The sequence below is a fragment of the Mchenga conophoros genome, linkage group LG7 (genome assembly GCF_057382185.1).
Source record: "Mchenga conophoros isolate Kocher_MC1m ecotype Shallow Benthic linkage group LG7, M_conophoros_male_GT1.1, whole genome shotgun sequence".
NCBI classification, from domain to species: Eukaryota; Metazoa; Chordata; class Actinopteri; order Cichliformes; family Cichlidae; genus Mchenga; species Mchenga conophoros.
This window is the reverse complement of record NC_140532.1, coordinates 3,780,067-3,803,187: the sequence shown is the minus strand read 5'-3', so window position 1 is coordinate 3,803,187 and position 23,121 is coordinate 3,780,067. Positions and strand designations below refer to the sequence as shown.

General features: G+C 41.0%; 1 protein-coding gene across 1 annotated transcript in view; it reads right to left on the bottom strand.

The window, feature by feature from the left end:
- The window catches only part of tspan9a (tetraspanin 9a), a 187,922-nt gene extending 165,111 nt beyond the window's left edge, over positions 1–22,811 (bottom strand). Inside the window, exon 1 of the mRNA XM_085281606.1 lies at positions 22,581–22,811. The gene's annotated coding sequence lies outside the window, so the exon portion shown is untranslated. The remainder of the gene's footprint in view (positions 1–22,580) is intronic.
- Between the last annotated feature and the right edge of the window lie 310 nt (positions 22,812–23,121).

Here is a 23,121-nt window from a genome sequence, read left to right as displayed (position 1 = left end):
TTTTTCCATTTGGGGTCAACCTGTTGCCAAAGTATATCGTTAACTGTGTCCAAGACCAAGAAACTCACATGCAGCTCGAAATGGAAAATGTTAAAAAAAAAAATGTAAAGAAACACAAATGTTTTTGTGGATGTGAATAAATAGAATTTAGTTATAGAACAGTTAGAAGGTACAGTAGTTGCCTTAAATCATCGGGTTTAACTATATATTTTCATACTTTCACTTTTTTGCACACTTAATTTGATAAAGCTGATAAAATTTAAACATATAAAACAGAGTGAAGCTAAAACGATGAAGGCAGAGGACAATTTTACCAAAGCCTGAAACATTTGACACTAAAGCAATGCTTAGATCGGGATTAGAATCAGGTGTGATCAGTCATTTAACCTCATTTTAATCCTCATTTAACCTCATGCAGTCTATTCTCAGTTTGGAAATGTGTGGCCAGATTTGTACTAATGAATTTAATCTGCGCTTCAGGCTAAACAGAGGAATAAAAACAGCTTTGTTAAAAGCTTCATGAAGACAACAGCACTATTACACCAACCAGTATAAATATATACACAATGTAAGCTACATTATTTAGAGTGCTCACCGTCAAAAGCAGTTTCTGTAAAGCACAGACCCATCACAGGTTAAAAGAGGATTCTGTTTATTACACCAATTGACAAAGGGAGCCAGTTTAAAGTGAAGAAATTCAAGCAGAGTTTAAAACACACCATTAACTCTTGTTCTTGTTGGACTCCACTGGAGGAGAAAACGGTGAGTAGAATTTAAAAAGCAAAGTGAATAAGCATGACAAAAAAAGGCTGCTTGTGAAAGCATCTAGTCTGCCTCACAGGGATTTATAGTGACAACCTTGAGGTATTAGTTTCCCTTTTTCCCCTCCAGAAAGGCCTGTGCAGACCAAACAGTTTCCATGGATGACCTCCTTCAATACTCAAACACAGAACCTTATGTGGCCACCACTGAAATTAAACTGAACGGCTTCTACAGAAGAAGCCATTCTCTTTAATGTGGATGGATACAGTGTCTGGTCTTCATATCTCAGGAATACCACAAAATAATGACCCATTTTTCATATCTGACACTTAAAAACAACACATCTGGATGGTGGCTAAAGTTACGCCACCGCATCCAAAACCAAGTGTGCCTGTCTCTACACAGTCCACCACCATCAGTGAGTAGGGATGGGTACCGGTATCCGGTGCCATGATGGCACCGGTTCTGACATAAACAGTAGTAACCAGACCGAAAAGCAGCGCACATTTCGGTGCTTTTTTTTCCTGAGCTGTGATACACTTTAGATTCTAGCCAATCATTTTACGTTTCCGAGGATAGTAGGCGGGACCAGGTACATATGTTCTTTTAGAGCAGAGCTACAGACTAAAAGGCGAGCCCAAGGCGAAGCGGTCAAAAGTCTGGCTGTACTTCACAGCAAAATATGCAAACTCAGCAGCAACAAGTGCTTTAAGCTGATACTGTGATACTGTCAAAGGAGGTAACACCTCGAATCTGATGAAACACCTGGAGACGTATAGCATTTTGTTAATGCGTCGCCAGGTGTTTTTTTTAAAAGCCGAGAAATGCACCGTATTTGATAGCTTGCTGCGAGACCTCACACCGAGCACATCTACTGCGGGTGTGGTGCCTGTTATCGGACCCGGAGTTAGCAACATCCCCCAAAAACCCGAAGAGGAGAGTCCTGGCCCCTAGCCCTGCCAGTGTAGCAGGAATGATGAGGATGATGATGCAGCAGCAGCCGTTCTTCTCTGCGTGAGTAGCTTAATGTTGTTCGTGTGTAATTTACGTTGAGTAGGCTAACCGCGTTATTACATTAATGCACGTAAGGTGAACTAGCAAACATCATCATAGCTACATGCGGCTGTCCTCTTGTTTGATGGCAGATACTCCCTCCACCCTGGCCAAAAAGGCTAAAATGACCAAAGAAAAAGAGGGAAACAGCTGAACATGAGAGGTTTTTGGACAAAGTTTGTGTTTTTTTCCATTGTTTAAGCACTGCTTCCAGCCAAGAGTGATGCCATATATGCCCCATAGCTGCAGAAAAGGCTAACATTGTTATCTTTTTACAAAAAACAGCTGAACATGAGAGGTTTTTGGACCAATTTTGTGTTCTCCATTCTTTAAGCACCGGTTTGAGCACCGTTTAAGCACCGGCACAGTTTCAAAAGTACCGGTTTGGCACCGGTATCGGATAAAACCTAAACAATACCCATCCCTATCAGTGAGTAAGTGAACCTGAAGGTCCTAAATATATTAAGTAGGTTTGGCCTGAGCTGAGAACATTTAATGAATATAGAGTTTTTTGGAGCAAAGGACTCTGGGGACTCACCACTGCTAAAACTTGACACCATCCTTTACTTTGGGGAACAGTGAGCCCTAGAAATAAAGATCCGCTGTGTGATTTCACACACCTCGCAGACTGTTTACAGAGGTGATCCGCAGTGTTTACCAGCTCATTTTAGCACACTTCTTTCAGTTTCAGTGTTTGAGAATATAAGAGGTTACCAGCTAATCAGAGGTTAGGAAGAATATCAGAGGTTATAAGAGGTTACCCAGCATTTTCTCGTCTTTGTAACTGGGTGTTTCCAGTGTCCCTGAGCTCGAGAAATCAGAACATAATCACATTATTGGCTCTTACCAGTTAACACTTGTTGACAACCATGTTTGTGAGACACCAGACGCTATTAGAGCAAAAACAATACAGTAACTTACTGCTTTGCATGTGTTTTCGCATTTCTTATATATCAAAATAAGTTATGCAGCCACCGAAATATTTAAGACATGCAGGTTGGTCCTACAATTGAAGGCGCACGGCTTGTGTATGAACACGCCTGTATACCTAAATGGTGGGCTCCTGTAGTTAACCCACATATCCACAACCAGAGCAACAAGCCAGCCCTGAACAATCTGTAATTTAGTCCAAGGAGCATATTTCCTGGAATGTCTATTGTCTATTCTACTGCAACAGCCTGAAGCAACCACGGAAATAACTACACCTACCCAGCACATGGGCTAAGTCTGTTACAGTTAGGCTTATTCTGTTTCATGCATTAATACAACGTTTCCTTAATTTCCCGACTAACAAAACTAATTACTACATTCTTCTTGATTCCCAAAAAGCCTTCAAGGTTCAACCATCCTGCTAAGAGAAGTATTTCAGAAACAATAACAAAGCAGTGATTGAAATTAAATAGGATAAAGGCAGAATCGGGTCATTGCAAGGCTGAAACTAAAAACCAAGCAGAGTCAACCATGTTGTAATTTCTGACCAGGTTTTGTGTGGCTGGAAACACAAGCAGTGATCTCTCCAGCTCGCTTGTGCTCTGCCTGTCAAATAGATGAAGAAAAACAAGGGCCGAGCGACTCCTCTGACTGGAAGAGCTGGAAAAAGTGAAAGAACGATGAAGGCACATAAAAAACAGGCGACTAAAAGGCAGAAATTCAGAGAAATGGTAAAATTAAGCAAGCCTATGAACCACAGGGGGGCATAGTGTGGTATGTGCTTAAAAACAGAGGCATCCATAACGCCAACACAACAGATTATATTAAGCTCACAATGGTTAATAACACACTGACACACGTAGACAGAAAACAACACATGTACAGCCTGCCCAGCATCCTCGTGAGGCAGGATTTTTCGCTGATGTAAAATCTAGCATATCTTTGGCAGGGCATCTTTGACAACATGAAATGAATCAACAGGAAAATTATTGTCCTCCTCTTTGCACTTCCCAAGCATCCCAATGATGCCATTTCCAACCACTACGGATATGAGTCACTGTCACAAAATCACATATTCCAACCCGCTCATAATCATAATCACAGAAAACTATTTTAGGCACGCTAAGAGTACGTCGCTGTGTTCCCTAAATTGGGAGTCAGTTCCATATGGAAACTCCAGGTACAGTCCAGATGATCACCGCAATATGTGACCACTGTCGGGTGTGACAGGCCCTGCCCAAGTCAGTGGTTTAATGTGGAATTCTCTTCACGGACAAACCAAAGGCAAATTAAATTTGCCGAATACGTCTACAAGTTGCAGCTCATCATTTGTCTTACTTTGTCTGAATGCAAAAGAAAAAGTTAAATGTTAACTAAATACCCTGTTTCAGTAAGAATAGAAGATAGAAGAAACCTTGTGCTCAAATAATGACTTCTGTACTTTCTTTCACCCACACAAGTAAACTGCTTGAGAAGAAGGTTCCCATAGCATCCCACTGCACCACAGCCTTCAATTCTATTTACACAGCGCCAAATCACAACAACAGTCACCTCAAGCTGCTTTATATTGTAAGGTCGACCCTACAATAATACATACAGAGAAAAACCCAACAATCATATGACCCCCTGTGAGCAAGCACATTGGCGACAGTGGGAAGGAAAAACTCCCTTTTAACAGGAAGAAACCTCCGACAGAACCAGGCTCAGGGAGGGGCGGGGCCATCTGCTGTGATTGGTTGGGGTGAGAGAAGGAAGACAGGATAAAGACATGCTGTGGAAGAGAGACAGAGGTTAATAACAAGTATGATTCAATGCAGAGAGGTCTGTTAATACATAGTGAGTGGGAAAGGTGACTGAAAAAGCAAAACTCAATGCATCATGGGAACCCCCAGCTGCCTACACCTACTGCAGCATAACTAAGGGAGGATTCAGGGTCAGCTGGTCCAGCCCTAACTATATGCTTTAGCAAAAAGGAAAGTTTGAAGCCTAATCTTAAAGTAGAGATAGTGTCTGTCTCCTGAATCTAAAGTGGAAGTGTTCTTAGTGCAAACCTCCCAGTCAACTGGGGTCATTCAGTGTGGAGTTTACACGTTTCTTCTGACAGTCCGCGCATGTTCGTTAGGTTCATTATTTATTCTAAATAGATCGTAGGTGTGAATTGGACAGCTCTGTCTGATAAATAGTTATGAACATGGAAGGATAGATGGCTGGCACACCCGGTATCAAACTGCTGTAACTTTCCAAGTATGTTTTATTGAAACTGTTTCCTCAATAATTTAGTCACATTTATGCTTTATTAAAAACATATCTGCTGTTGCCATTTAGAAAACGTATTCCTAGTAGACGAAAGTAGAAGAATGTAGAAGAAAAAGGAAACCGAATGTAAGGGAAAAGCATAAAGAAATATAAAGAAAAAAACCCATTAAATGTTTATCTGGAGCTGTGGCATTTACCGTATGTCCTTGTTCGATCCTTTGCCTGAGCCAAATGGAAAGTCAACAAGTCATTTGTTTTAATTTTCCACTGTGGTTTAAAGACTATATGTGGCATAATTAATAATGCTGGACTGACATTTCCCTGCTTTTTTCCAATCAAAGAACAAGAAATGCTCCACTGCTTTGGTTTTTGGAGTCAGTACTCAGCAGACCTCTGAGAAAAGCATCCAGTCTCAAAGCTGTGAGCTAAATCATTATGGGCTGTGGGGCAAAACCGATCTAACATGTGAAGTAACGAAACAAATCTAGAAGGCATAGCAATGCTTATAGTTTCAGTTGCCACGTCAAACTTGTTTGAAAGTTTAAACATCTTCGATAACTGACAATGAGAATTAAAGTAAGAAGAAGGTGTACATCTGAAGGAGCCAGCTCAACACAAGGGAATGAAAAAGAGAAAAATATGCTGAGTTTGTGTAGTCTATTGTGTTTGGTATTCATACCAGTGTGTGAACTCCGACAATTTCTGTGCTGAGTAACAACACACCCCGATTGAAGGTTCACTGTGAATCATGTCAAAACTTGCTATTATTACATCATATTATTTTATGCTGAATATTTCAAGATTTATAGTTTGATATGGATGCCAGTGAAGCTGGACTGATTTTATATTACTTGACAGCACAGTAAAAGCTCTGAGTATAAATGGGTACAGTAGGCAGATATGTGAAACATCCCCTTGAGGTCTGATGAAGAAAGCCGTCTCTCCCATGTTGCCTAATTTTCCCTTCCCCTGATCCCACAGGCCTGCTGCTTTTTTTAGGTTTTTCCCATCTACCGTTTATTTTGTGATTTTTGTATTGCTCTGCGAGCTGCCAACAAGATTTCACAGCACTTATGCTACAAGAATAGTGAAAGGGACTTTACATTTATATATTTTTCTATCATACCTGTCTATCAAAGTAGACCATCTCAAATTTACATTTCTCAGGCATAAGCCATTTCCATTTTGATTCCAGCTTCTCCTGCGTGATGACTGGCTTCTTCTCACACTACTCCTGACAGTAGGACAAAATCAAACATTTAACTGTCAGGACATCAGATGTGACAATGGGTCTTAGGACACTGATGAGAATTTTCCCAGTATTTTATAGAGTAAACAACTAAATTTGAAATTAAATAAATAAGTTTCACATTTATGCCTACAGGAAAACGGGAACAACAGGGAAACAAAACCAAAAAAATAAACTACGTCCCTTTTATCGAATAAACTGACTGCAGGATTGGTCCAAATTCCAGAATGGGGTTCATTGACATTAGACTGGATTTAATGAATGAGACATCTACCTGCACACTGTTTTTGGATGCTCATGCTTTTTAGCGAACAAAATAACAATAATACAATAAACAATATAATCAGTCACTTAAAACCAGCACAACAACCACAAGAAACAAACTATACCAAAGCAGCTGCTCCTACATTTCAGGACACAGGGCCTGTGGTGGTTTTACGCTCTTACATAATGAATTTGTCTAATACAGCTATGTGAGCAGGAGAGGGAAAAAACACAGGATGGAGGCACAGGAGGTGGGACTGTTGGACAGGAAATACCTAATTGATGCCCTAAGCTACTCATGACCTCTGCAAGAAACAATGGACCCGCCAGCCTTAAAGCAATAGCACTTTCCCTTCTTCCAAAGGTAAAGCTGACATTACAGTGATGTAGTTCATCCCCTGAACACCGTATAAACCTTCTGCCTCACGTGTACAAGTAGATATGTACCCTGCAGGAGCCGACTTTTCATAGCAGTAGTTCAACATGCAGAGAGAGAGGGACTGTGTAAACATGGCATTTTAAACAAAATATGACTTGAAAAGAAGGCGTTCTTATATAAAATCATCCCAAATATGCCCAGATACGCCCAACAAAGTCGGTACTGTAGAAAAATCTAAACAAGCAAAAGCATATAGTTGTGGATGCTAATTTTCCCTGTGACTGGAGTGGGGGAGGTGTAAGGTCCTCAAGTTCAGGCCCTCTACCTGGGAGGCTGTTCCTAGGACTGCGCTCCTCTGGACAGAAACCTCTGATCTTGTGTTTGGATACTGCTGGGGCCTCTCCTTCAATTTGCTCCTGTTACCACTGGGACCACTTTGGAGTTTACCTTCCACATCTGCTCCAGTTGCTCCTTCAACACTTGACACTCCCTTCTTTCTGATGTTACTGTTCGCTGGTATTGTTACATCTATCACATCTAAGAACTTCTGCTCCTCGTCAACTACCGCTATGCCTGCTTGCTTAGCTGCTTTTCTATCTAGAACTTGAAGTCCCACAGAACCTTAGTTCTGTTGTTCTCAGCTGTCTTCAGCAGTGTCTCTTTCCTTGGGATTAGGGGACTTCTAATAAATGCGGCACCTATGTGCCACGGGAGTTACTGTAAACTGTCCCAGCCACTTGTTTGTGCCTCTCAGTGTACACAGTCCCAGCTTGCATCTTACATCCTGAACTAGACCATCTCCAGGGCACCTTTGCACAGTCTGCAACTTGAGTGCAGCTGGCTGCGGTAGACTGCTGCCTCTATGGATCCGATGCATTGGGTCTGTGTTTTTGCTGCCATTATCAAAGCCTTAAAGTTTCATTCTGAACTGTCTAATCCTTGTCCTTCTTCTTTCTGTTGCTCATAGAGCCTCAGTGTGGCAGACTTCAGGTGGAGGACTCGGCGCACTGTGAGAGGTTTTTGTGTACTGACATTCAGAGGCATCTATTTCTTACTGTAGGCCACGAAGAAATGGATACCCCAGATGGGTCTCTGATGATTGGAAGGACATATTCTGACCACTGAACTAGCTTTTCAGCACCTATCTTAACTTCTGTAGGTATTTAACTATGACTGCCCTCTTCACCATGGTTCTCATTGGCCTGTGGGATCTCCATACACAACTATTACATATCCAGCATTCAAACCTCTCCACCTCTTTAGTACTCATCACCTTCTCTCTCTTGGCCACCGTTTAGCCACACTTATCCAGCCCAAATGACATCTGAATGAGATCCTTGTGAGGTGGATCAATAAGTTGATGTCTCAGCCACTTCTGGCGCACAGCTTGATCTTCCATATACAGTAGGTGACTTATGATTACTTATAATTACTCCATTCTTTAGGGGTTTTAAACTAATGCAGTGGGAGTAGTTAGTACAGGCGGTGCTCAGTTTTGTCTTTGTGATCTTTACTGATATATATGTATATAATTAAAGGATCCTGACCTCCTTCTGTACTACTTACTTGAAATTTTTCACAAACTATCACAAGCTATTTTGCATGTGATATAGTATTGCTTTTACTGTGTAATCTGTGAGTAATGTTTCATGTTTTGGTGGCTATAACACAGTAATTTGCCAATATTTGGGATAACTAGACTATTAATTAAGTTCCTATAATTACTGTATATTTAAATAAAGCTTTCAACCTCAAACGTTCTTTTGCCAAGACAATTAACAGCTGTTGTATCTTATTTTGAAAAAAATTTCCAGGCCAAAATTTGACAAATAGAGTATATAAGAAGCACAACAGCAATCATAGGTACATGCCGCCCTAAATATACGGCCAACAATAAAAAGGAAAAAAAATCTGAATTTGCTGTAATTTTTTCCATCTTATGCTGAAAATGTGGTTCAAAGGTTAATTGTTTTAATAATGTGCAGCTTTTGAAAGATTGATAAGAGATGGGCGACAGATATTAAGTCGACCCCATTGACTGGAACTGACAACTGCTTTATTTTTACATAATGACAAAGTAACACACAGACTTATAAATCACATGTTAATAAATACACTGAGCATATGAGCCAGCCAAACGGCAGCACTTGCATCACAGCGGCAGTAAATAGGAACATCTATGCACAAAGAAATGAGTACTGCTATTAATAGCAGGACATGAACAATTACTCTGAGTCAAGAGCATCTCAATCAAGCATTCTTTAAGGAATTGCTACAGAGCTCCGATTACACAGGAGAGAGCCTCAGCCACAACTTCTGAATCAGAAACACGAGGCTGTGTTGCTAAGAGTGACTCTGCAAACCTCATCCTCAGAAGAAGCCACAGCCTGCAGTGGAAACTGGGTATGACAGAGAAAGTATTTTGCAACTATCTAATGAAATTTAGCAGAGTGCTGAGTCCTTCATGACAAAAGTTCTGTTCTTTGATTGCTTGTAGGAGTAATCGCAGCACACTTGTGAAAAAAGGGTTTGTGAAAACATCTGGAAACACAATTTACTTAATGTGAGAGGTACTCCCACTGAGAAGTAATATTTCAGCTGTCAAACAAAACAAGTTGCTTTGCCAAGAAAGGATTTGCCTTTGAACACTGAGGAAAAACTTTTGTTGTATGAGCTTCTTGGAAAGGATCAATGTGGGCTTTGCACATACTGTGAGCACCAGCATTATGAGCAATGGGACAGTCAAGCTAATTCAATTGTTATTGTGTCTCCTTTCAGGCTTCATAATGGGAATCTAATACTTCTGACATACAATTAGACAGATCACACTGCCATAGAAACAATTTCACATTTATGAGAATTTCAGTCCAGAGTCCAGAAACTGTGTGAATTTTTTAAGTGTTATATTGGGCGGTTTATAATAACATAACCACGGGATAAAACGAAATAAGGTGGAATAATAAAGACGTTGAAGTTACAGTATACAAATTCCCTCTGCAGTGCTGCAGAAATTTAACACAAGCCAGATGGCAGCAAGCAGATCACAGCTCACACTGTGGGACCAGCAGCACATCCACAGCAGTCAGTGAGCTCAGTGTGGTCTTTTAAAAACACAGGACATCAATCCTGGCCATGTTGTCTAAATGAAGAACACTGCCAAGAACTTGCACACAGTCTGGGCAGAGGGGTTTAGGCCACCATACATGAGTTGTTGCTATAACACTGTCTTCTGTCTGAAAAGGATTATAGACTTTCAAAGGATGTCTACCTATGCTCCATCACATGTCGTCACATCCACAATGGACATATTCACATAGTTTACTATAGTCTCATTTGTACAGCAAGTCCTGAACCTGAAAACTGATTTTCCAGTCTGTTCAGGGTTCCTGCTTGGAGTCCAGCTAATTTGCATGTTAAACAGGAGCTCTCAAAATATTTGAATGCATGTGTCAAACAGGCTGAGGCCAGGGGCAGAGAGGTTCCTTGTTACCATCCTCGTGTGCGGTTTCCATCCTTCAGAAGGCAAAGCAAGGAGAGAAGAGGTTCATGGGTCAATCAGACTGCCCCTCTTCAGCAAATGCCAAGACGTTTGTAGCCCAGAACTACAAGAACAAAACCCTCCTGTGCACTCTGCAAACCAGTTCAGCGATTTAAAGCAAACCAGTTTACATTCAGGTTAAAAAAAATCCTGGATGGATGGATGTTTGTCCACATATTAGAACAAGTTTAAAAATGGATTTCTAAAATTTATGCAGCTTTGGACACAACCACAACAGTGTGGCATGTAGGATCCAAGTAACTCACTTTTCAGGATGTCAACTTCGTAACCAGATCTTACTTCAGATTTTGAAAGCAGATTCAGAGTTAAACGGTTGGTTATAGAAATATCATATCCTAAGCTTTGGACATCTCACGGAGCACTGTTCAAGCTAACATTGAAAAATGGAAATTGGAGTATAACACAACTGCAAACCTACCAAGACAGTGCCATCTACCTACACAGAGCAGCAGCCAAGAAGCCCATGGTAACCCCGGAGGAGCTGCAGAAATCCAAATCTCAGGCTGGAGAATCTGTCCTCAGGACAAACATTAGCACTTCACAAATCTAACAAGAAGCTATAAGAAATCCTGTTTGCAGTTTGCTACAAGCCATGTAGGGGACACAGCAAGCTCTGGTCAGATGAAACCAAAACTGAGCATTTTGCCGTATGTTTAAATGACCCAGTCAAGGTCCAGACACGTCCTGTCCTAAATCCCATTAGCATGACTTGAAAATTGCTCTTCAACAACGCTCTCCAGCTAATCTGACTGTAACTGCAGGGAAAATTGATTCGACAAAGTATTGACTCAGGGGGGCTAAACACAAATGCACATCATGCATCTTTTTCCTTCCACTACACAATTATATGTCACAGTATGTTGGTGTATCAGACAGAATCTCAAGTATATACATCGAAATAATCACCACTACTTATTCAAAGCAGAAAACTGAAACAAAGAAACAACGTAGGGACACTTTTCTGTACTTTGTGTACTAAATGTACTTTTTCTAATATTTTGAGTCGTTTTCTCAACAGTATGCAGTCACCAACAGTAAGCATTTGGTTAGTGGAGTTTTAACCCAGGCACTGTAAGCTTGTTTTAATAAGACATAGCTTGTTTGCCCACAGTGTGAAAAAAAACAAACAGAAACAAGCATAACTGAGTAAAAGACTCGAGCAGAATTTACTGGGTTCATGGTCATTCTCTTCAACACAACAACACCCTGATAGCTTGTGTGGGTTGAGCATTAGAAGTGGGATTTGCTGTGATATATCTGGCTTTGTATATGTTTTCACTGCATGCTTGGCTGAACAATCTCATTCAGCTACAAGAATGTGGAGAAAGCGTCGGCTATTCAACACAATAACAGGTTCATTGCCCTCAATCAAAACGGATCACTGCTTTTTCTTTCAAATAAAAGAAACTGAGATATTCATATTTTTATTTGGAACTTTCAGAAATCAGCATTACAGCATGTTAAAAAAAACTACAAGTGCAGAACAGCAGCAGGAAAAAAACAAAAGAACTAAAAACTTATCGTCATTTCAGGTGTTTCTATAGTGTCCATGCTTCAGGTACAGAATCAGAATCAGAATCAGAAAGGGGTTTATTGCCAAATGTTGAGCAGGTTTACAACATTAGGAAATTGCTGCGGTGCTTCAGTGCAAACATAGTGTCATAAATAGCACTTAAATAGACATGGAAAAAAACAAAAGTAGGAATAAGAATTAAAAGTGCTACGTAGAAAGATATGTGCATGAGATATACATGTGGTGATCAGTGCCAAACATGGAATGATGCAGTGACACAGCGTAGGGTCATGTGTTAGTGGCGGGGACAATCATGTGGTTATTGTTCATGTGTCCGACAGCAGAGGGGAAGAAACTGTTCTTATGGCGAGAGGTTCTGGTGCGAATGGACCGGAGCCTCCTGCCTGAGGGGAGCAGGTCAAACAGACTGTGTCCAGGGTGAGAAGGGTCAGCTGAGATCCGAGCTGCACGCCGCAATGTCCTGGAGGTGTACAGGTCCTGCAGAGATGGGAGTCTGCAGCCAATCACCTTCTCAGCAGAGCGCACAACACGCTGCAGTCTCTGTTTGTCCCTGATAGTGGCTCCAGCGTACCACTATCAGGGTTAACAGCTGACTGATGCAAATAAATACAAAAATAAATACAAAAAGGTTTATTAAATGTTCTTTTCAGAAATGATAGTATGGCTCATTGGAGGTGTAAAATAAGTTACTTTACATTTAATTACATGGGGGGGGGGGGGGGGGGGGAACTGCTTCTTTTAAAAGGCAATTCTTTCTAATTAGCTTAGCCTTTTATCTATTATAATGCAGAAAACGTGGGATTTGGGTGTTTAGATATTTTGTTTTAAACTAAACAGCCAAATGTTCAGTGTGTTCAGATCATCAAAATGACAATTACATATGTTAATCTGCAAGGGTGAAATTATTTATTGTACCTTTCTATTACAGTATTACGGTGTAAGCCAATCACTGCAAAGACCCACAGTTTGTCTGCTTTGAAAACCTTTAATTTGATGGTTATAGTGGAACATGTTATTTTTTTCTGTCATAGCACTCAATTACACAAAAAAACCTTTACAAAGACAGAAAAGTATATAGACAAATGTCTCTAATTTTTACCTACCACAGAATGTGAACAGTCATACTGCGAACCATCCGAAAACACACTAGACACCACAACTCACACAGTATTTTACACAATACAGTCAAAGTTCATTAGGATACAACGTTCAGGAATTGATCTCACTACTTTAACTTAATTATTGTCAAAAAAAAAGTTTGCTACGATATAATATATTTGCCACGTCACCTCTTCAGAGAAACCTACTACAGCAATATTGGTACTAATATTTGATCATTTAAAAATCTAATACATGATACAAAATGTGCAGATTTTTTTTCCCCAGGCACAAAAAACACAGAGAAAATTTACCAAACATTTGTCATGTGTAGTTATGAGTCCCTGCTAAGATAATAGTTTTAAAATATTGGTACAATGTGTGTGGATGAATCATTGGGAGCTTGGGGAGTGTGATCGTGTGTACAGCGTCTCTTTATGTCTGTCTCCACGTTGGGTGAGTGTTGAGTAATTGCATATGAGAGCATGAGGGTGGGAATGGATGTTTGTATCTGTGTGTGCCTGTATGCCTGTGTCAGGTCGGGTATCAGACGCCACCTCTCTGGGGACATCTCAGGCGCTCCAAGGTTTGGAGGCCTATCTCCACCCACCACCACTTCCCCTGCCAATGGCGGACGCCCTCAGACGTCGGTGCGTTGGTGGTTCTTTGTGTCCGGGGATGGGCGTCCAGGTACACACCGGCTCACTCCTTGGTGGCTTCTTGTCGGGGCCTGGAGCCTGGGGCTCGCTCGGGACACTTCGGAGGTGGGGTGCCCCCGGCCTCTCGGCCTGGGGCTCGGTCACTCAGGCACAGCTGGCTGCCGGCGGAGCTCACGGGCGCGTCACTGCAACTCCCCCTGGCTTCTGCTCTGCGGCTGCTGAGTGAGCCCTCATCTGGGACTCTCCTCAGCTCTTTCTGGGACAGTGGCGCGGCTGCCCCTCTGTTGGTCTTCCTTGGTCTCTTGTGTTCTGGGGGCCTCTGGATGTCTGGAGTTTTGATCTCCTCCATACCTGCTTCATGCCCTGGAGGACAGGGCTGTGGCCCCCCCACACCCTCTAACAGATCATTACATGAAGGAACCTTTTAAAAACAAGCGTGCTCATGCTCACAGGTGCTCACACACACACACACAAACTACACCCTTTTTGGCTCCTACCTCAAAGCACACTGTGCGCTGTCAATATTACGTGCTGCACAATAATGTTTAATATTTAGTATTTAGTTATATTCACATATATCAGCGTGATGTTGTTTATTCTATTGCTCTCGTTTTCTTCTGCTTGTTTTCTTTTTTCATTCTCAACAGGTGATCCAGGTGATTGATATATGTATTTTTTGTCTGCTTATTTTGTTAGTTTTTGTTTTTTATCCCCGTCCCTCTTCCCCGCTGTTTTTCTTTCCCTTTCTTTTCCCCAGTCAAGTCTGTCCCGTATTTAGCAAGTGAAAATAAATAAAATAAACAATAAAAGGTCAATCAAATAGACCATTACGGCAAAGCTGGGATGGTCCATTTGGTAAAGTAAATCCGTTGGGCATCTTTCTTTGCCTTTAGACAATAATTCTGATGGCAAAAGAGCCAAACGGGACAGGCCAAAAAATAAATAAATAAATAAATACTATTCTATTCAGGCACACAAGCTCATGATTGCATAGTTCCAGAATGCCAGAAGTAAAAAAAAAAAAACAACAACACAAAAATACACAAATAAATAAATAAATAAATACATTATAAAACTTTTTTAAAATTACGCTGTTCTCTCCTTTTCTCTCATCACGCACAACTACGCTGCCTCCAGCAATGGTGCTATCTTTAGATCACTCTGTGCTGGAGCTCCTTCACCGTGTCAAAATCATGACCCTTCAACAACAACAGCAACATTTAAAATGATATGCATGCTTCTGGCCTGATGTCTGATGTTAGGGGTTGAAAACAGGTCACTCTTCAAATGAAAATTGCACCTTCGCCCGTGGGTTGTAATCAGAGACCGAGCCCACTGAAGTTTCGATCTACATACAACTGCAAGTATTAAGTAAAGGAAAGAGAAGATGACCCAGAATGGGAGAAATTAATAATTTTGTATTTTGTTCAAGGACTGATTGCAATCATTTGACAAACGAACATAAAGAACTTTCACTCTATGTTGGTCTCCAGTTGGCTATTTTGTCATGACCTTTCTAACAGAGCAAGCGGGATGAAGAAGAAGCACAAATCAAACAACAGCACTAACGTACAGTATATGTGCTGTACAAGTGTTTTTATCTACCCAAGCCAATAGGATGTATGTGGTCTGCCAATGTGTATGTCCTGCATGCAGCTCAAAATCTGTGACTCCACAGTAAATGTGCACAAACTGTGCATTTGCTGGAGGAATAAACTGGATGCACGGTCTGTGCACTTTCTGATACAGCATTTACATGAGTACCACCATTTCTGTGATTAGTAGATTAGTCTGCTTCTGGACAGAAGCTTATAAGCTTAGTCTAAAATGAAAACGCTGTTCAGATCCACATGCTACACCAACTGAAATAGGCCTACAGTACACCCACACATTTTATGTCCCTCTGGGATCTTTTAATCTATCATTAAAAGAGTTTTTGGCAGCAAAGACAAATGTTTTTTTACTCTCAGTAGCCACAGTTTGGCAAGTTAATACAGAGGAGCAAGTCTGACCACAAGCTTGAATTTTAACCATTTACTGGATTTTCTTAGGTGTCTCCTTGCTTATTTGGATTTTACATCAAAAGCATATTTAAGCAGCCGACTAAGAGTTGGAGCATTAATTGAGCTTTATTGCATGACTGCAGAATTGTGGTTTACTCAGTTTAATAAACATCATGTCTCTGATTAAGCTTCTTCTACAGAAAAGGTTTGGTAATGGTTTCCATAAAAGTGTATCTTTGTTTTTAAACAGCTGACGTGTGACTGTATTTAAAAGCATTTATATGTAAATGTTCTGGAGTGATTTTCTATGGGATTGCATTCTTCCACAATGAACCGATGAATGGAGCCAATTTGATTAATCATCCCCCACAAATAACTCACACATGCATCACAAAAGGAACGGGACGAGACTTAAGTATAATGCATTCCCCAAATATTTAGTAACAAACTCACTTATCGTTCACCTGCTCCCTATGCACACTGCCGTGAGTTCTCAGAATCGGCTCCTTGAGCACAAGAATGACAACATCACAGAACGCAAGTATGGAGAAGCTCACGGCTCTCCAACGGGAGATTGAGAGACCAGTGTTGGACTGTAGAACTGCTTTGAAATTCATACGAGTTGTTCGCACTAAAGTAAAAAGCACCATCACTCCATGCGGATACCCTTTCGGCGCCAGCTGCGGTCGCAAGGCTGGAGCCCAACAAAAGCACCCTGATAACAACTGTGTTTAGTCTGTTCCTTCCCATTCCATGTAAGGCCACCTGGGTTGGCTGGAAGACTGTTTACTTAGCCTGGCAGGGCAAAGGACACTGTCTCAGCTGAACTCTGGACACGCACACACAGACATATACACTGATATGCACACACTCATCCCCCCTCCCTTTCCAAACGCCTTCGATGCTTGTTCCCTCCTGGGAACACGGCGGGTCTGAGCCCGCGCTGGAATGGTAGCGCTGGGCAGGATGGCTGCTGTGTTTGCTTCGGATTACTCCTCACCCCCCACCCGACTCTGTGGCTGGTCACATGATCCATAATGTTGTGCTGTGGACATTTATGTGCTTTTTTTGCAGAGGAATTTTTTTGTTTCCTGTTCTCATGCTGCATGCCTTTTTCCCTCTTGTACTTTCCCGTTGTAGTGTATATTTCAGTGTTTGTTTTCTGTGACGCTACCGATCTCCGACCTGTATCCCCATGTGATGTCTGTGTTGTGTGTGTAAGGTCGGGGGGGGGGGGGGGGGGGGGGTCTTATCAAGAATAAAACCTTGATTGATTGATTGATTGATTGATTGATTATAGGGAGGTGATCTGCACAGGGAGGAGAAATATATTAGAGTTCAAAACAATATGTCACCACAAGAAAGTCTCTAAGGGTAGAAGGGAAGGAGACTCACGTTTAAAGCATTCAGTGGATGTAGGTCTCAATCCAAGTTGCATGAGGCTCTGTAGTTGCTCATAAAGTTGTTTTTAATTAGCACACTGGCATCAAGCATGAGAGCTTCTCCCGTCTTGTCAGTGAAGCTCTCTTGTGTACAGTTAATCACAACAGCTTCAAAGCTGGTAATAAATTACTCTTTCGGGATCTTTATGATTATAACAACGAGCATTTAGAACAGCAGAGGAGACGATCCCCCAATACAGGTAACAGAACAGGAAATGTTTCCTTTTTCTCTTAAATAATATTAAGAATGATTCAACTCAGAGTGCTTCTCCAACTGAGTAATCTAAATTTCCTTTACTATGTAGCATAAGATGTCATGCTACGTGTATAATATATTAAATATGATAAATGTACATTAGCAACAAGTGCTGCTTTGAATATTTACTCTTGTGCTCTCTGACGGAAAGGTTTGTGATTTGTGGCTGGGCTGATTGGAAAATGGGATGTTTCTATCAAATTATTTAACAAATTATTTATGTTTTGCTTAATTCACCTTAAGGCCTTTGAAGTTTTGCATTCTGTAGACAAACTGTAGCCCTGTGTTAGGCTAGTGACTTGTTCAGTATGTACACCACCTCTCTGCTTTATATTGTAAGGTAAAGAGCTCACAATAATACAGAGACCAGCTGCAGTCTCTCCAATGATCCTTAGTTGGTTAAGCAGCTAATAAAATAGGTGGATGGATGGAGGGGAACCGTGCAGTAAATACTGTGGTGTAAAGGGGCATGTAGGGAACTTTGATGTCAAAGATTACTGGTTTGATAAAACACTTGCTACTGTAGCTGTCTGTGGGTGGTAAGCCACCCACAGACAGGCTTTAATTTGATGGTTATAGTGGAACATGTTATTTTTTCTGTCATAGCACGTAGCACTCAATTACATAAAAAAACCTTTACAAAGACAGAAAAGTATATAGACAAATGTCTCTCATTTTTACCTACCACAGAATGTTAACAGTCATACTGCGAACCATCCGAAAACACACTAGACACCACAACTCACACAGTAATTTACACAATACAGTCAAAGTTCATTAGGATACAACGTTCAGGAATTGATCTCACTACTTTAACTTAACTATTGTCAATAAGAAAAAGTTTACTATGATGTAATGCATTTGCCTCATCACCTCTTCAGAGAAACCTACTATATTTATATCTCAAAGAATCTGTTTACTGGGGAAACGCTGCTTCGAAAGAGACCCAGAGAGGCTGATTTAAAAGAGAATAGCTGATGCCGGCTTCTAGTGTAACCTCTCAAAAACAACGTTTTCACAACTGTGCGAGTGCACATAGCAACAGAATTACCCATCAAATCCATGCTAATGTACCTGGTCTTGCACACTCAGTTTGATGCAAAAGAGAATCTATACCCAGCTGACTGAAAAGCAGGTACATCATGGTAGAGCTTAGTCAGAACCAAGGCTGCGCATGCAGACTCCACAAAGAAGAGCCCCGGTTGATCTGCAGGTTGAATCCAGAAGCCTCTCGATGGAAGAGAACAGTGCTAACCACTGTATCACTGTGCAGCCCTAAAGCAAATTTAATGTAATATTGTAACAGTAGAGACTTCTGTACTCCTGTTCAGTTTAATAAAGCAGAACTTCACTTAGATTGAATTAACTGCCATATTTTATTCACTTCACTTCATCTACTGAAATGTTTAAAGCTGAGATAGATAATGATCAAAGTACTGCTTGTAACCTGTGGAGCTCTCACTCACACATCATGGTCAAAACAGCCTAAACTCTAAAGCAACTAATGACGAATAAAATCAACAGCATCACATCAAACATAGACATATACTGTAACTGCAGAAGTGAGATTCCCTTATGGATGTCATAAGGGAATCTCATTATAAAAGATATGGTCTATAACTAAAAGAATGTAAGTCTTTCAATGTGGAAAATGTTTTTATGTGCAACCAGATGGATTCTGGCTTTCTCCTCTTGACTTTGAAAATGAAGCCACACGATATCTTCAGTACACCAATAAAAAATGACAAAAAAGTACAAACATGATATGTAATATGATATCAGTGTCTAAGCAGTACCAAAATTTGTTTGTTATTATTTTCTGCTATTTATTTAGTTGCATGAGGAAAAGCTACATTTAATTATTTGATAGCTTGCAAATAATATTTTAATAAAAAGTGTTTACAGGTTACTGTGGGGAAGTCATTTTAGACAGCAACCATTATAGACCGGCTGTGTCCTAGAGATCAGATGAAAAAGGTTCCCACATATCCGCCCATCAACACAGACAAAGGCAAACAATGGAGGCTACAGCTAAACAGGCCACCAGGAAAGGAAGTCCTCCAAGCAAAAGACAACAAGTCTGTTGTTTCAAATTCCACTCCGACTGCAACAAAACTGCAGAGCAGACAGTATCAGTCGAGACCACACGGAACCAAGAATACTAAATGTAAGGCATAGACTGAGTTAAGGGTGCTGAAATTCAACAGTTATACAAAATAAAGCACAAACTAAGCAAGGTGGTCTGATTGTGTGTTGTCAGTAGCACCTTTAGTCTTTTTTACATTGTTATTGATTTTTTCTTCCATAGTGAGACGGTTTGGCAATGATGCGCGCAGGAAAAGAGTTCCCCGCTGTACACATTTGGAAACAATGTTCTCCCACAGAAAGTGAATATGAAACACGATGCACTGTAGTCCTGATCACATGAGTTTTGGTGAGAGAAATCTGTTTCACCTTCACTCTGAGCAGACAGGATTCTGACTTGGAAATAAAAGGTGACTGTAAAGTCAAAATATAGGCATAGACTGTGCTGCTGGCTATGTACATGCAGCTGAGACTTGGATATCTGATCTGCATCTCATAAATGCACGCCTTGAGTAGGCCATAAATATAAAAGTCTAAAATAAAGAACATAGCGCAGGCTTCCCTGACGCAACTTGCAAAGTCAGAGTGACTCATTGCACATGGTGCACAGCAGCAAGGAACCAGTTATCTCTCACAAAGACAAAGGCCGCTGTGCTCTTCCTGTTGCTGATTGGCCTGGAGGGATGTGATTAAAGTAGCAGAAAAAAAAGGGGGGAATACAAGACAGAGCTAAATGTTGACATAGCAGCACAGCTCACCCATTGTGAGTCCTCGCAGAATGAAATCTGCCCAGCACGGACGGTCGTGCCTACTCGTCCCAGTGAATAGGAACGTTCACGAAGGGACAGAACAGAGAAACGAACTCTGCGGCGGCTGCGTGGGACAGCGAAAGCCGAGGAAGTAAACATGGTTGAGAGGCTCACATTGCCGCTTTTGTTTGTCACCACAGAGAATCAGCCAGTGTGCCCCAGGGGAAAACCTCTTCACAATGCTCATAACTGTTACTGAATTAAAATACAGTAGCCTTAGAGCGCTGACTGTGCAAAGATTATATTTATTTATGTATTTATTTTGCTTGCTCATGGATATGTCAAGTACTTATGATGAAATTCTTCCATTAATTTTACTATATCTAATCCAAGGCGGGCCATTTCTGTTCTGATGGTAGATTTCTTTGGTTAAAGAACAGAGAAAAAGTTCCCTCCAGAGCTGCTGAAAATAATCCACCACAAAAATGAAAATTCAGAACAAAATGGAAATGTTAGTTAACAGCAGCAGGTCAGTGGTGGGGCACTGACCTCATACCATGAGAGGAGGAGGAATGCGAGGTCAGACGGAGACCTCTCACTCCCCTCTCATACACAGGAATAGATATGGTGTGCCATCCATGTTTGGAAACATGAGATTAAAAAAAAAAAAAAAAAAGGGGGGGGGGGGGGGGGGCACTGCTGTTTTGACACAGCTCTTTTTGACCTTTGACCCCTTCTGTGTCTAAACTTTGTGGTAGGTTTCGTTAACAATGTGTCTTCTGTGAATTTAACATTTTTCTGTGGGAAGGAAAAAATATTTGATTTTAAGGAAAGCATGCATAAACCTTTTTGCAGAGAATTTAACTAGACCCAGTATTCTTGTCATTACTTATGTCATTTATATACTCTTACATGGTAATGAACTGATGTTTATAATACACATGGAGGCAGTTTAAGGTGATGAAGTCAGTGTAAGTGCAAATATTCCCTGTGAGTCAAAGGGTCAGGCTTCAGACTGATCTAAACACCCAGTTGTATGAGGTTTCTTTTGTTTGTTTATACCCTAAGCTCTAAGTAATGCCAGTAAAATCCTTCATACGGTCATCTCAGGCACACAGCTCTGGCCAGGGGAACCCAAATGGTGTTGACGTTTTTTGTTTGTGGCGAGTCAGGTAAAAGTTGGCTTTAATGGAGGGTGGCCTTAAAGACGGGCAGGAAAAACAGCCATTTCAAGGCTCGGAATACAACAATTAATCATAATTTCATGCTTAGGTATTCTACCCATAGCCAGGCCTACACTAAATAATATATCTGCAAATGGGATACACAAAAACATCATTCACATCCTCATTTTCAGTCATGACACTGCTTCACAGGACACAGACAAAACACTCATTGCCCACATGGAAACATGTGGATGGAAATAAAGCTTCAGACACTTCACTGTGATCAGATCTAAAATGAGATCTGCAGCATCCTTAGGCGAAAAAGATGGGGTGATACTTATTAGGCTCATCAGAATGTCTGTTACTAAACACGCCCTGTGCACAATGGTGAACAGAAGGGACAATCAGTGAGGAACTCCAGAGATGAGCCTATTGTTGAATGGAAGTATGCTGTATCATAGCAGCCTCCCATTCAGCTGTTGCAAAGGACCCAGAATATACGCTTTTGATTCTTCAAATTCCTTCAGACTTACACGATCAACTTATAATATGACCAAAGAGGCAGCAAAATGCTTCGCTTAAACCAAAGACAGGGAAATTTACTTAAATTTAAAAAGCCTTTAAAATGGACGGAGGCTAATACATTTATAGAGAGAGAACAGAGCAGGAGGATGAAAAGTTGAAGTGATCAAACATGACACAGTGTCACACTGAAATCTTGCCAAGTCCCTGCCAGAAATGAACACGGTCATGAAATAGCATTCATGGGAATAATACAGCCATTAAAGGTAATTCACTGGGATACTGAAACCACTCAATTCTCTACAGACCCACTATAATAACTTACAGTCCAGCAATAGTAAGAAAATATTCCCACAGTAGTTTAAAAAAAGGTCACTGCAAATTGGCTGCCGCACTCCTGTTCGCTTACTTATCACATCACGTCGTACTGTAGTGGTTTCATTTTAAAGCCTTCAAGCATGTCGATGCAAAAAAATGTCAAGCGGAGAGTAGAAAGCTCTAAAAGCAGCGTGGCGCTTTACCGCGAACACACCGCTCGCTGAGCGGCCTCAACACCGACACGTTTAAAAATAATGATATCAATAATAAAAGCATGTAGGCAAACAGTTTCTTACCTGGTGAATCCCCAACTCTAAAGTTTCTCTGTAGCTGGAAGCTGTCAGACGGCAAATGACTGCCACGCAACTTCAGCTGAGCAGCTTTGGCCAAACTTTCCAGCCGGACGCGTTTGTAGTCCCACTTCTGTCCTGCCACAAAGTGTCTGGGACAGCACCCTTTCCAAAAATCGGACGTGTCTCCCTGACAGATGTCTTTAGCCGCTATATTATATGATGGATTGAGGACTGAGCTATCTGGTTGGACGAGGAGGAAATGAAGTTTGAGGAAGGAGGAGGGGCTCGCTCACTGGCTCCGACTGGAGCGTCGGAGACTCGGACCTTTATGAGTTACAGAGGCTTGGACTCCTATAGAAAACATGTTTGATTTATTAAGATGTGACTCAGGGGTGTGATTATATAAAAGTTTGGCAGTTATAATAACGCGAGTTTTGACAGATGACCAGAGAGAATAAATTAAAGTATGTTTCCTATTAATTAAAAAGCGAGTGGTGTTTCTGATACAGTTATATATTTCATGAGCCAATACAGCAGCAAATCT